Raw genomic sequence first — 13,066 nt, 5'->3', positions numbered from 1 at the left:
CAACATGCAGAAGCCGTATCAGTGACATACATGTGCACACAAAGCTAATTTGATTTTAATTAAAATACTGTATATTTTAAACTTAGAATATGGCCCAACCATATTTAATGACACATAACTGTGTCAGTAAAGGAGCAGCCTGTTAACATGTCACAGCAGAGGTCCAATACCACCTTAAATAGATGTCAGGCAAGCAAATAAACATTCATGTACATTCATGTGTGTTAATGTGTGATGTTGCAATGTTCCTACAGATTAAAAATAGGTGACAGATTCTCATCATAGTGTGACTCCCCCGCTGGCTTTGACTGTACAGTATCTGCAATTAGATTGACTGAAAAAGCATTAGATATTAGATGCATACAGGAGAATGCATGTGCAGTGCAGTATAGCTCTTTATCTTTACATGACACAATCTTTACACAATGTGTGTTAAATAAATGATCTTTAAAAGCTAAACTGAAGTAATGTGGTCCATGTAATCCCAGGTGAAGTTATTATCCACCCTCTTTCCTCAACCCTCCCACCACACTCTAATGAATCATGGAGCCAAACTCTCCTGTCCTCAGGTGGTGAGATATGAATTTGGAGCCCATGAGACAAAAACAAACTTCTGAGGCCTGCACCGCCCAGTCCACCGCAGACCTTGGCACTGTTGGGCCTCAGTGGTAGCACAGTACAATGTAGTAAAAGGCAGCTGTGCATTACAGATTATACATGTTGGGATGGCCCTGCTGATAGGGCGGGCTAAGAAATCCGTCTGTTCTCTCCCGAGGGGAGAGCTTGACCCCAGACAAAAATGAGGCATAACCTTGTTTTCCTCTATAGGGGAGAGCAGCCGTGACATGTTAAGCTTTTCAACCAGAATAGAAAAGGGTATATTTAGGATGAGTCAACATCTCCAGAAAACAGTCCCCCATGCTTGAGTTAGCAAGCCACAAGGGTCTTTAACATCTTTGTTGTAAACTATATAGAAAAGATTTAATTCTGGAAAATCCAAAAAGAAACAAAGACTGGGACTCAAATGTGCATTACCCCGAACAGTAGTGCTGTGTTTTATGGAGATGAATTGCTGTATGCACTTACAAGAAAAGAAAGAATTTTTTTCCCCCATTATATTCAACATTAATTCCAGTGGTATTGACATATTTCAATAAAGCTTGTTTTTAATCCTGCACTATTATATATTGACAACTGACTTTGCATGATGGGAAAGGAGTTACTTGTAATGATTAAAAAGCACAGAAACACAACACAGAATCCAAATTAGTAACCTTCTTGCTATGAGGCAGCAATGCTAGCCACTGCACTAACATATAGCCCCAAGTTTGGCTCAATTATGGCCAAAAGGTTTGCATGGAACACACCACAAAGAACTGAGGCACAAGCCCTGTAGGACATACGTTAATTTGTGGGAAGCAATTACAAAAAAGGAAAACAGGAAAAACTGTTTGATTTGATTTGGGGTTTTGGATTGTTAGTTGGATAAATGCCAGTGACAGTGGTCACTGAGTTAATAATAGTATCCTGTGTGTGCATCTAGTCAATTGGATTCATTACTGTTTTTCTTCTTGTGTATCATTTGCTCAGCTGACAGACAGTCAGTCATCTCACTTCTTTCATTTCACATCTTAATTCACTCATGCAAACTCCAAAATCACATGTGTGTGTTGTAACATAAGGTCAGCCATAACTTAATATGGGAGGCTATTATCAAACGCAAATGTCAATAAAGCAAAACATTAATCTAAAGCCACGTCAGTCACTTTCAATACCACATGACATGCTCATTCAACTTCCAACTGTATGGAAAACAAGAATTCCATTTCTCAGGGCAGACAGGTTGCATTATTCCTAAAATTGGTCACACATCATTTGTCAGTAAGCACATCATTTGGGAACAATAATCCTATGACAAAGATTGGTTGGATGGAGGTAGCCACATTCAGCGAGGGTTCAGGGAGACCTTGCTGTGACCTTAAAGACTGATCTGCATGTGGATCCCAAGCCTTCATCTGGGGAAAACGTGTGTAACTATTGTGATGCTGGAAAACATGTCTTTCGACTTCCTTTCACTCCAAAGAGCATAAAAACAAGAAGAGCACTTCCAAAAAAGACATGCAGGAGTAGTGGGAACACAGATTGACAGGCATTGGTTTGGAGTGTGTTTTTCTTAAGCATCTGTCTTCCTGCTTCGATTCAAAGGGACAAGCCGGAGGAAGCGTTTCGCTCCTCTCCAAGGCCTTGAATGTGGGGAGGAAATCATCCGCACATTGCGTGAGATCCAACCGTTACTTGCTGGTGTCTGTGACAGCACTCATCAGCGTGGCATTAATTTAGGATAAATACAAAGCATAAACAATAAACACGTGACCACAAAAACCACAACTACCTCCCATACCAATTCAGACCTTTGCCAAAGAAAGCAAATATAATAATCCCTTCAAGATTTACTCCCCCCCCAAGTAGCCAGGGAGAACCCTTATGTGAAGATTTAGGTGAAATACATCTGTTGCATTCAACAGATAGGAGCGTAAGGATGTCATTCATTGGAATCAAGCAGACCAGCATTAGATCGTATTTCACATGGCAGCTTGGCAGGATTTAACTGCAGATGTGCAACTTGGCATATGATGCCATTTTCTAAAATAACCTGTTTTTGAGTGCTGTGGGTCTGGGTCCATGTCTGAGTTTTGCTGGAGCACCCGTTGGAACTGATTTGTACATGTCTATGGAGAACTGTGTTTCAATGGTTCTGCCTGTATTTGTGTGTGTGTGTGTGTGTGTGGTTGAATGGGAGTAAGTGAGTGCGTGCAGAGGGGGGATGGTTGAGGGGACAGCTGTAACGGAATCACTTCATAAGTGAAATACCACTCCCTGTACAATAGCCAGCCACAAACCAGAGCTGTGGTGCAAATGTTTTTCCAACATGGCATGGATCTATCCCTGCATACTGAGATTAAAAAATGCATTTTTCACTTCCTTTTAAACAAGAAACCAAAGAAGGTTATGATTGGTACGCTCATGGTTTGGGGTCTTATTGACGCACTTGAGGAAAACTGTTTCAAAAACTGCTTTTGTGAATTCTAAATGAGATTTATCTTTGCTGCAGAGAGATTATTGTTTGGATTGGTGGATGATCCCATACGTCTTCCCTACTGTTTCACCTTTTCACTTCGCAGACAAGTTTACCAAGACAGGCTTCAGAATGACTGTGTCAATGAAGACAGTCTATTGTGGGGCAGATAAAGGGTGCTCAAATGCATTCGTTCTACATAGTTTCACATGCTGAGGGCTGTTTTGCATCCCCTGAAGCATTGATTCAATGGTCTCTCACCCTGAATTTGTAGAATAATAAGACCAAGGGGATGAACTACATTCCAGAGGCCTACTGGGAGAAAACAAGATGGCGGCATGTGACATGTGGCTTTGTTGCCAGCCAAGGGATGTCTCTCATGGCCATCAGGGTGTCAGAACTGGTTACCTCTAATCACGCCTGATAGGCAGAGTACTACCACAGGGCCTCGTGATTCAAATCACAACCACTTACAAAAAAGCGCTACGACCACACATTGACAGATTAACATTCCGTATGTTTAACTTGTATATCCCAGTAGCTGTGAAACAGCAGTGGCAAACTCACTCCCAGATTCCAGATCACATTGTTTGACCCTTTTCCCTTGTAGTCTCCCCGGGATGTGAACCTGGAGGAACAGCAATATGTCAGAGATGGAATTCCACTGAATGGCTGTTTGACCTGACTCACCACTTAGTGTCAGCACAAGGAACACACTCAATCATTAACAACTGGACCATGGTGACCACTGACTAGAATAGCTGTCGTGACCCAGGCCTCATGACTGGCATGGTCACTTATACACATGCACAGGCATGGAAATCCTGTGGCCCTGATTCCACCATTAGCCATGACCTTCCTATTACAATGATAGAGAAGGAAGCCTGGGATGGGTTTTTGTTTAAGTTGACAAATGCTACTGAATGAAGAACTTACCAACATGGTAATAATCATTTGTAACCTGCTTAAACTGTAACACAAACACCTATTTTAATTGTTTATTCAGGATGTGAATACATTCCAGCTGCCATTGCCATTGCTCTTGTAGGAGGAATAGGTGATAGGAGATACTAGACACCAATATATATTTAATTTGGATGTGTGGATAGAATTATAGTTGCAACTCCATGCGTGTGTCTTCTCCATTTTGTACAAATCAACCCTTTGCTTTTTCCCTTTCTCTGGTTGGTTGGTTTGTGTCAACTGCAGTGGATTCTAACTGCATGTACTAACCACTTTTCACTGTGGAAAAAAGTCTCAAATCACCTCTGAAACATAATCATCTTCTTTGTCCATACGCCCAGTATTCCAGTAACATATTCACACAAAAAGGGGTAAACGCAGAACTTCCAAACATATTTTGCTTCTGTGATGTTACTGTTCATTTCCCACTGTGATGAAAAACATGTGTAATCCAAAAAAAAACAAAAAAATCGGATTATTGATCACATTTGAGGCCTCACTAGAACCCACATTCACAAATATTGAGGCAGCAACTAAGTCAACAAAGTGATGAAAATATATATTCTTTTAAATCCAGAAAAACCTGTTTTTGCAGCTTTAATAGCTCAAACCTCTGTAACAAATTCCAATTGTTTATGCAGCAACTAGTTACATCGACCACTGAAAGCTCTCCATAAGCCACAAGCAACATCCAAATGCACGATGACTGGACAACCTTCAAATAAATAGCTAAGCTGTGACATTTGGTCTTACGCTCGAACATAATTGTGGCTTTTCATTTTATTATTAATATTAATGTGCTTCTATAATAAACCAAAGTTGAATTCATGTATTTTTTCTTCTTCTGCTTCTTCTTGTGGCTTCTCCCTTTAGGGGTCGCCACAGTTGGAATGGTTGATCCAAACTCATGCAATTTTGATACATCTTCACCTTCACCTGTCTCACTTTCATTCACACACAGATATTCTGTCTCAGTCCTACTAACCTTCAATTGCTCTGCTCTTAAGTGCATACCTCCACCACTCCAGGCTCTCTTCTACCTGTTCCCTACTCTCGCTACATATTACAATATCATGCAAACAACAGACTCCTGCCTGACCTCATCTGTCAACCTGTTCATCACCATTGAGAACAACAAGGGGCTCAGAGCTGATCTCTGGTGTAACCCCACCTTCAACTTCAGCCAATACTGCTGCTGGCTGATCACTTTTTTCCTTAATCAAGCTTCAACAACTCTTTCCCATATATTCATGGTGTGGCTGATCAACTTTACATCTCTGTAAATACTACAGTTCTTCATATCATCCTTGTTCTTGAAAAGCAGTACTACTACATTTATTCTCCATTCCTCAGGCATTAGTGGTAAGTATTCCTACTGCCTACTTTCTTAATCTCCCTGGCTGTCCCACATTTTCTTTGCCATCCTCTTCCTCTGGATACTTTTCTGTACTTCCTCATGTTGTTTCCTCGATCCTGAGGATACACCAAACACCTTTTTGGCTGTATCTTTCACCACTTAAGCTGCACTTAGCAGGAACTCCTCCCTGGACTCTGCAAAACATTCTTGCCTTTTTCACTTCCACCATTTAATCATTGGCTCTGCCTTCACTCACTCCCTCTTCTTGGTTTCCAAATCCATCCTATAGACTATAGCCACTTTCTCCCTGTCCTTCTACATTTCTCTCCTTAACACCATTTCTACTCAACACTTCCCCATCACCTCTGCTCCCTTCACCAACATGCCCATTGAGGTCTGCTACAATGACCACTATCTCTCCTGGGAACACTTTATCCAACTTACTCCAGAACTTCACTTTCTCTTTCTGACAACCAAGTTGTGGGGCATAATCTCTCAAGCTCCGCCTTCCTCTCCGCCTATGACTCATCTCAGCATGCAATCAGGTCACCTGCGGCAGGAACACACCTGCTCCCAACCCCCTCATCAAGCCTCTACTTATTTCCTGGTTCTCCAGCCTCCCGTCGCTAGATTGTTACAGACCTCTCTGTGGTAAACGTCACGGCTCTCTAGAAGATATCTCAATTCTCTTGTGCTGGTCATTTGTTTATATTCTGCTATACTCTGCATGCTGCCACTGACGCCTACCTTCTCCGCTGTCTGGATCTGACTTCCGCCTTCTGGCATTGTTCTTCTCTTCGGTTAACCCATTCATCAATAAACTGTTAAACTGCCTACTGTCTTTGTCTGCATGCCCTTGGGTCCAGCAACACATTGCCTTAACATAATCACTGACAATTCAGTTTCTAGCTTAAAACCCATGATTCTGTCCTCCAGAACCCTCTTCAAACACTCTACCTTCAAGATTTCACTTTATATCGAAACCTTGGTAGAACAGTTTGAATTGATCTCCTGACCTTGCTTCCCTTCCACCTGGTCTCTTGTATGCACAAGACATCTACCTCCTCTCCATCATACCTGCCAGCTCTCTCCCTTTACCAGTCATAGTCTCTACCATCAACACCACACTTCCTACCCTTTCTTCTGTCTCGCTGCCTCCTAACATGCCTTACCCCTCTCATCTTCCTTTGTATTCAGCCAACAGTATCTCAAATTCCATCTGCACCCTGTTGGTCAACTGCACTGATGGTGACCATTGTTAACTCGGGCCTTGACTGATCAGGTATCGCAGTATTGTTTTCAGTTATCTGCTTATAATAACTAACCTGAATTGTACTGTCTACATAAAAAATATGGCAGTTTGCGTAGAATGGAAGCAGGTACACACTTAAATCTGCAATAGCTTCAAACAAATGATGGTGAAAGCAGCATCTGTTCTAGTGTAGCTCACACCGCTGCCAACATTGTGAGGCCTCCCCTCACCACTTTGACCACACGAGGCTCTCTTAACTCCTCTGGCACAGAATGTTAACTGTACGCCATATCACTTTTTCACATGATATATCCTCCTGCACATTCCACAAGCTCATTTTGTGGATTGGGAGAGATAGTGGGTTAGTTGCAGCCATAAGACTCTTTCCATGAAAGTCGTGGTGGTGCACCTGTTTATCCAAAGTCCAGAAAATGTCACAGTTACTGTGGTGGATGAAACCTTGTCTTTTCAAGTCATAGCAAGTGTCAGTGAGTGTCTGAGATATCTCTTGCTTTGCCAAAATTGCAGAGCGGAGTTTTGCTCTCCGCAGGAAACATGCCACGTTGGTTTCATTTGATATCTGATCACAGATTATGTTCCCAAGTCATAATTAGGAAATATCTCTTTCAAACAGTGTGTGCCAGTAACGTTATATTATGGTTTAAGGAAACCATTCCTGCAATGTCGAAACAGCGCTTCTGAAAAAACAAAATATGTCACTGTTGAAAAATGTACTCAAGTTCATTCTTATTGGAGGCTTGTATTTTTGCTAGGAGCACCCACATTTATTTTAACCAGCACTTGTCAACAGCCAAACCATCAAATAACTTACATGCAACATATCTGAAACCAAATGTGAGCGAGCTACCACAACAACCCCAACAAAACCATGCTCTCCTCACAGGCAAGGGGCTGTAGTGACTCCAAATAATGACACAATGCCACCCAGAAACAGCTGTTGGGAAATGATGGGGAATGAAAGTGGACTGACTGGTCAGTGGGGAAGCATGTGGGGTCCTTTTCAGGACTGGGGAGGAGGAACCTGTGAAAAGGCCTGCCAGAGGGGAGAAAAAAGCATCTCATGGCCCATTGTGCATGAATGCTCCAATCTCTAGACCTGTCTCCCCATCTCCAGCCATCAGCTTCGCTCCTGACCCAGGCCCGCCTGCTCTCACCCAGTAGGAATGTTTGTGTTTGTTTGTGTGCATCTTTCATTTTATTTTACCTCTGTTGTGACTCATTTCACAGAACACATTTGAGCGTAAAAACATACTGCTGTTATGCAAAGTATGGAAAGTGCATCCAGTTCATACACTTGTTAATCAGAGCATTTTCAGTGTGATATTTCGAGCAAAAAGCAAGGGGCTACAAACATGAGCAGTCCTCAGACCTTAAGTCATGTACAAGACAACATGTTTCACAGCATCACTGACCTTTTGCAGTTTACCCCTGTCTTTACCCGCTTTTAAATTATAATTGAATTTGTCTGTACCACTACCAAATGTTCACTTACAGACCACACCCTAAAAATTGGTATACATCTCAAACAACATCATCCCTTGGGAACATTTTTATGTAACTTGAAAAGAAGTCACAAATCAGTCAGATACCAAATCACTGTCATTTAGCAAAAAGACAGACTTTTATTTTGAAATTGACAAAGTTCACTTACTCCAGTGCCTTCATGCAGTGAGAGACTGTTACCACTTTGGATGACCTAACTTTCTGTCTTTCGCTCCTTCTTTCTTTTTTTCATATAAAATGAAAACTGTTGGGTTGTCTACACATGTTTTGATATTTGGTCCCCCTCGTGTTTCTTGCCATGTTGGAACATTTCATCAAAATGTTGCCATTTTCCCAGAGCTCAGTGTTTAAAATGTGATTATATCTGGTAGACATGAAAGTCAAATCAACAAGAACAATAGAAATTCAGCATAACACCTAACAGAGGGACTGAGATGTTGTCACAGAATCAAATATACTTTCAATCATATGGCAAGTCCTTTTAAAGCAAAATGGCCTTATGGGAAATACACTTGGTCGGCTGACCAATGGTGTAGTTCTGGCTCTCACTTAGTCAAGTCAGTCACAGACATTCACATTTGTGTGGCTGGCCCCACTGTTTGGCAGCCCAGCCAAAAATAAGAGGCAAGTTATAATAAACTTTTTATCCTTCAGGTTTACGTAGTACAGGCTGAAGTATGAATGAATGACTGCAGTGGTTTCTACAACTAAGTAAGCAATTCCTCTGGCCAATTCAGGGTTGACTTTCTAAAAATAAACTAGACTAAGTAGAGTAGTAAGCTTGTGTTCCTTTGTTATTACAGTAGCACTTTGCATTTAAATGCGACAGTCTTGGGTTCCTGGTCACACAGTAGTTGGCAGTTATTTCCATATCGTGAAAAAAAATAAATCTTGGAATGAACTGCAACAGTTCTTTCTCTGTGGCCACCCCCTACCTATTTTATGAATCTACATTCATCAGCTTCAGTTTCATGCAGACTCAGCTTGACTTTGATAACTGAGTCTTCTATGCCACATCTTGAAATTGTGGCTATCCAGCATTGCCATCACGGGACCTCTAAAGTTTTAAATGTTGAGCTTGCAGATTGGTTTGCTTATGCATCCAGTCTCTAATCCGCAAGATTTATATCTTGTACCACCCCTGTAATTAACAGACTTCCTAATAACTCACCTCATACATGGATAACATTTACTATCCCCACATATCAACACACAACAGGACTTATTGGGATGTCAGCTTCAAACTGAAAACATGGGGAGGTTTCCATAGTGACAGTCATCACTCATATAGTCCTCTCAAACCAGCTCCCCTTCAAGCTGTGTTCACTATTTATTCTTCAGCCAGATCTAAAGATCTTGCCGAGGGAACTTCAAGTGGCATATTTAAAGAAACAGAGAGGAAGGGATACAACCCAAGGACAGGATTACTGTGGGTCACAAATCATAGTTTGTTTAGCTGGGGAGTTACTTAGCCAGTTTAAAGAAGCTTATTCAAAGAAAGATGAATAAACATCAGCAGAATTTTTTTTTGTGTCAAAATTAGCCAATCATAATGTGACCAAGCAAACCCAGAAAGTCCAGATCATTCACACCACCAAGTTTCGTCCATGTTGTCATCAACCCCACCAACCACAGCACGTCAACCAGTAGTCTAAGACAGGATTTGGGGTCAACTCTCTACCCGTGGCTCAGCACGGCAGCACAAGTGTCTGGTCAGACCCGCTGGTCAGGCACCACACCCTGTCAACAACCACTGTCTGACAGCTGCTGTTGCCTCACCAACCTGTGTGCATGGGAAAAGTCCACAGAAAGCCAAGAAGACAGTTGGGACGAGACAGGAGCAGCCATCGTGTCTGTGTGCACCATTACAACTGTGGAGAAGGCCAAAGGATGAGAGGTGTAAGTCCAGGTCTTAGGCCAGAAAACTGGCAGGAGTTAAAAATGGATTTTACAGTTGCTCCAAAGACAGACCTAATAGCACTTCCCAATGAGGTCTAATGCGTTTATGTATTTGTGGATCACATTTTATTGCAATTCAGCTCAATAAAACAGAGAAATGTAAGGGTAGACGTTTTCTTTGGAAGGAATGATATACAAGTCCATATGTAGAAACCATGATACTTAAAATTAGAAACATATAAATTTTTCCCCTGCTTTCTGCCCAAGCCCGCTAATTGATAGAACATATCCGAATACTGGTAAGGTGATCCTAAAATGAACATACTGAGCAAACACTTTTTTTAAATTATACTTCATATGCTGTGAAAAGCTAATGAAAACATTGTCTAACCAAAGTCACACGTAAGATGGTCTTTTGATCATCTTTCACAACGTCAAATAAAGAGATTATTTTTGCTAATGTTCAATCCTCTGCAGACATCCAGAACAAATATTACAAATAAGCAAATCAATTATCAGGTGTTACCTTTTTTTTAATAATCGTTTCATAGAGCAGCTTGAAAATATTTCAATGAAACAAACAACGTGACATGGCTTTACCAGGATATTTGTACTTCACATCTTGGCATCAAAGTCGAATTGAATTACTCACCAAAGCACTGTCAGTTAAAACCTGCACTGCAAAAAAAATGATCAATCACACTGGTGATACATTATGGAGCTTTAAATGTATCTCAAATACACTGATAATACATTATCCTTGGATTACTTGTGGCAGTGAGAGGTGGAAAAGCTGTTTCAAACGGGTGAAATGAATTCCTATAGAGATTATCTTATCTTTTCATGTCAGAAAAAGTTTATGTTTCTAGCATTTTGCAGGATAAATGAGATATGGAAAGATGAATAACTGACACAACTTAAAATGTAAAGCACTGGTTTACTGGAAAAAGCTATATATATTTTTTTTTCAGAAAATCTTTATAATATCATATATAATATCTTAATACAGGCCTACTTAGCGTAGCACAAACACTATAAGCAGGGTGGACTAGCATGGCTCTATATGAAGGTACCAACATCTCAGTAATTGATCACCCAAATGTGTTTAATCCATAAAGAACAGGGTAGATAAATTGTTCCCATACATAAAATCAGCAGATTGAAAGGTCTCAGTGCTTATCGGCAGATTTTGTTACCTGGCGGATGACTATAACCTTATATTCAACATATTTAACCATTTAAAAATCTTGTGCTTGGCTTACTGGTAGCTGTACAGGCTGCTGTAGTTTGTTTTATAAACTAGGGGCTGGCTCTTCACTAGAACCTCTTCTCCCTGGTAACTTGTTTGGGGTATTAGAGAAGCAGAGCAGCTTGGGACAGGACTGTCAGTGCAAGAGCTTTGCTTTAAACAAAGACATGTGTTACCAAAGAGATGTTAGTCTGTTCACTACCCGCCACTGCGTAACTCAATCTCTCCACATTCTCATCCACTGAGGGGGTTCTTAGGAATAAAGGGTTAAGTATGTTGATCAAAGGCTACGATGGACCAAAGGACTTCTCTAGATCATTTGAGTGACCTTGGTGCATCCATCAGCCATTAGGATGTCAGGACTATGGCAAGGCAAGGCTCAGCTGGTGTGGAGGTAGCAGGGGTGGGGGAGGTGTTTTGAAGCTGGGGTGCTGATGGGCCTATGTGGTAGATGGGGAGTTGGTGGGGGGAAACGGGATACAGAAAGACAAGAAAAAGAGGGGAAAAACTTGAAGGAGGGTTGGTGGATTAAAGTCCCAACCAGCCTTTAACTTCTCCCAAACCACATGGAGCTTGTGTCCAATGCCCTACATATTCAAAGACATGTACACGAGCCGACTTCCAGCCAGTGACACAGATGGAGACAGAAATATACAAGCACTGGGCAACCAGTTCCTCTGATGTTGCTTTCCATGTGGTGCATTCTGCTGACAGACCAACTTAGCCATCAAATCTCTAGACAGGAGATGGACAAGTTCACTTACGTTAAGCAAACTTTGTCACCACGCTGCTCATCATTACCTGCCCGAAACACTTAAAAACTTGAGTACTTGGATGTGACATAGCAGAATAAGCCCTAAAATTAGTACAATAATTTCTTTGAACAACTGGGCCCAGTGTTTCTTGGAGTGTACTCAGCTTCACATTGAGCTGGAGCTGTTTGCATGTTGTTCCAGTGACCTTCCATCCCTATGGAAAATCAAAGGATTCTGCAAAACTTTCCATGTATATACATGGCCCACATCATGGAACCTCTTCACCTCCACCACTGCTCTTTCCAAAGGGTAGAGAGGGAAGGATGGCACACTGGCACTGACTGTCACTGGCACTGGGTGTGCACTGGTACTGGCTATTTCTGGACTGACTCAAAAGTGTTTGATTGAACAAAGTTTGCAACTGCAAATTAACTAAACTACTCAATCTTGTCGGTGATCTTGAAGGCGGAGCAGTCACTTGATGTAATCAAGACAGATTGCTTTTAAGCTGTTGTCAACATTGGTGTGTGTGTGTGTGTGTGTGTGTGTGTGGGTTCACAAAAACATTAAAAATGCCAAGATTTTCCAAATGGCAGCTGTGGAGTGTCAGGTTCTGTGGTCTCAGCTGTGTAGCCTATTTATGTTGTTTTATCAGAACAGATCATTTAGTGTACAGCATTTGAAGCCTTTTTTGAGTTTCTATGGTTTGGACCGAGTTTTTCCCCCAGCAAATTTTGTTCAGTTTATTATTTGTAGCATTAAAATAAAGTGCCAAATTCAGTTTCCTAAAGGGATGAACCATCATTTAGAAAAATGAATTATTGAGCTATTAGCTGTTTAAATTCAAGCTCTGTCCTTGGCAGTGCGGTAACTCAGTATATTTTAAAATTGACTGGTCATGGAAAATGTATTTCCACGATATACATTTTCGTCATCCTAGTGAAAAATGTAATTGGCCTCTTCCAGAACGCTCATTGTGTGCATCTTTTTT

The sequence above is a fragment of the Solea senegalensis genome, linkage group LG10 (assembly GCF_019176455.1).
Source record: "Solea senegalensis isolate Sse05_10M linkage group LG10, IFAPA_SoseM_1, whole genome shotgun sequence".
NCBI lineage: Eukaryota > Metazoa > Chordata > Actinopteri > Pleuronectiformes > Soleidae > Solea > Solea senegalensis.
This window is presented reverse-complemented; position numbering follows the sequence as displayed.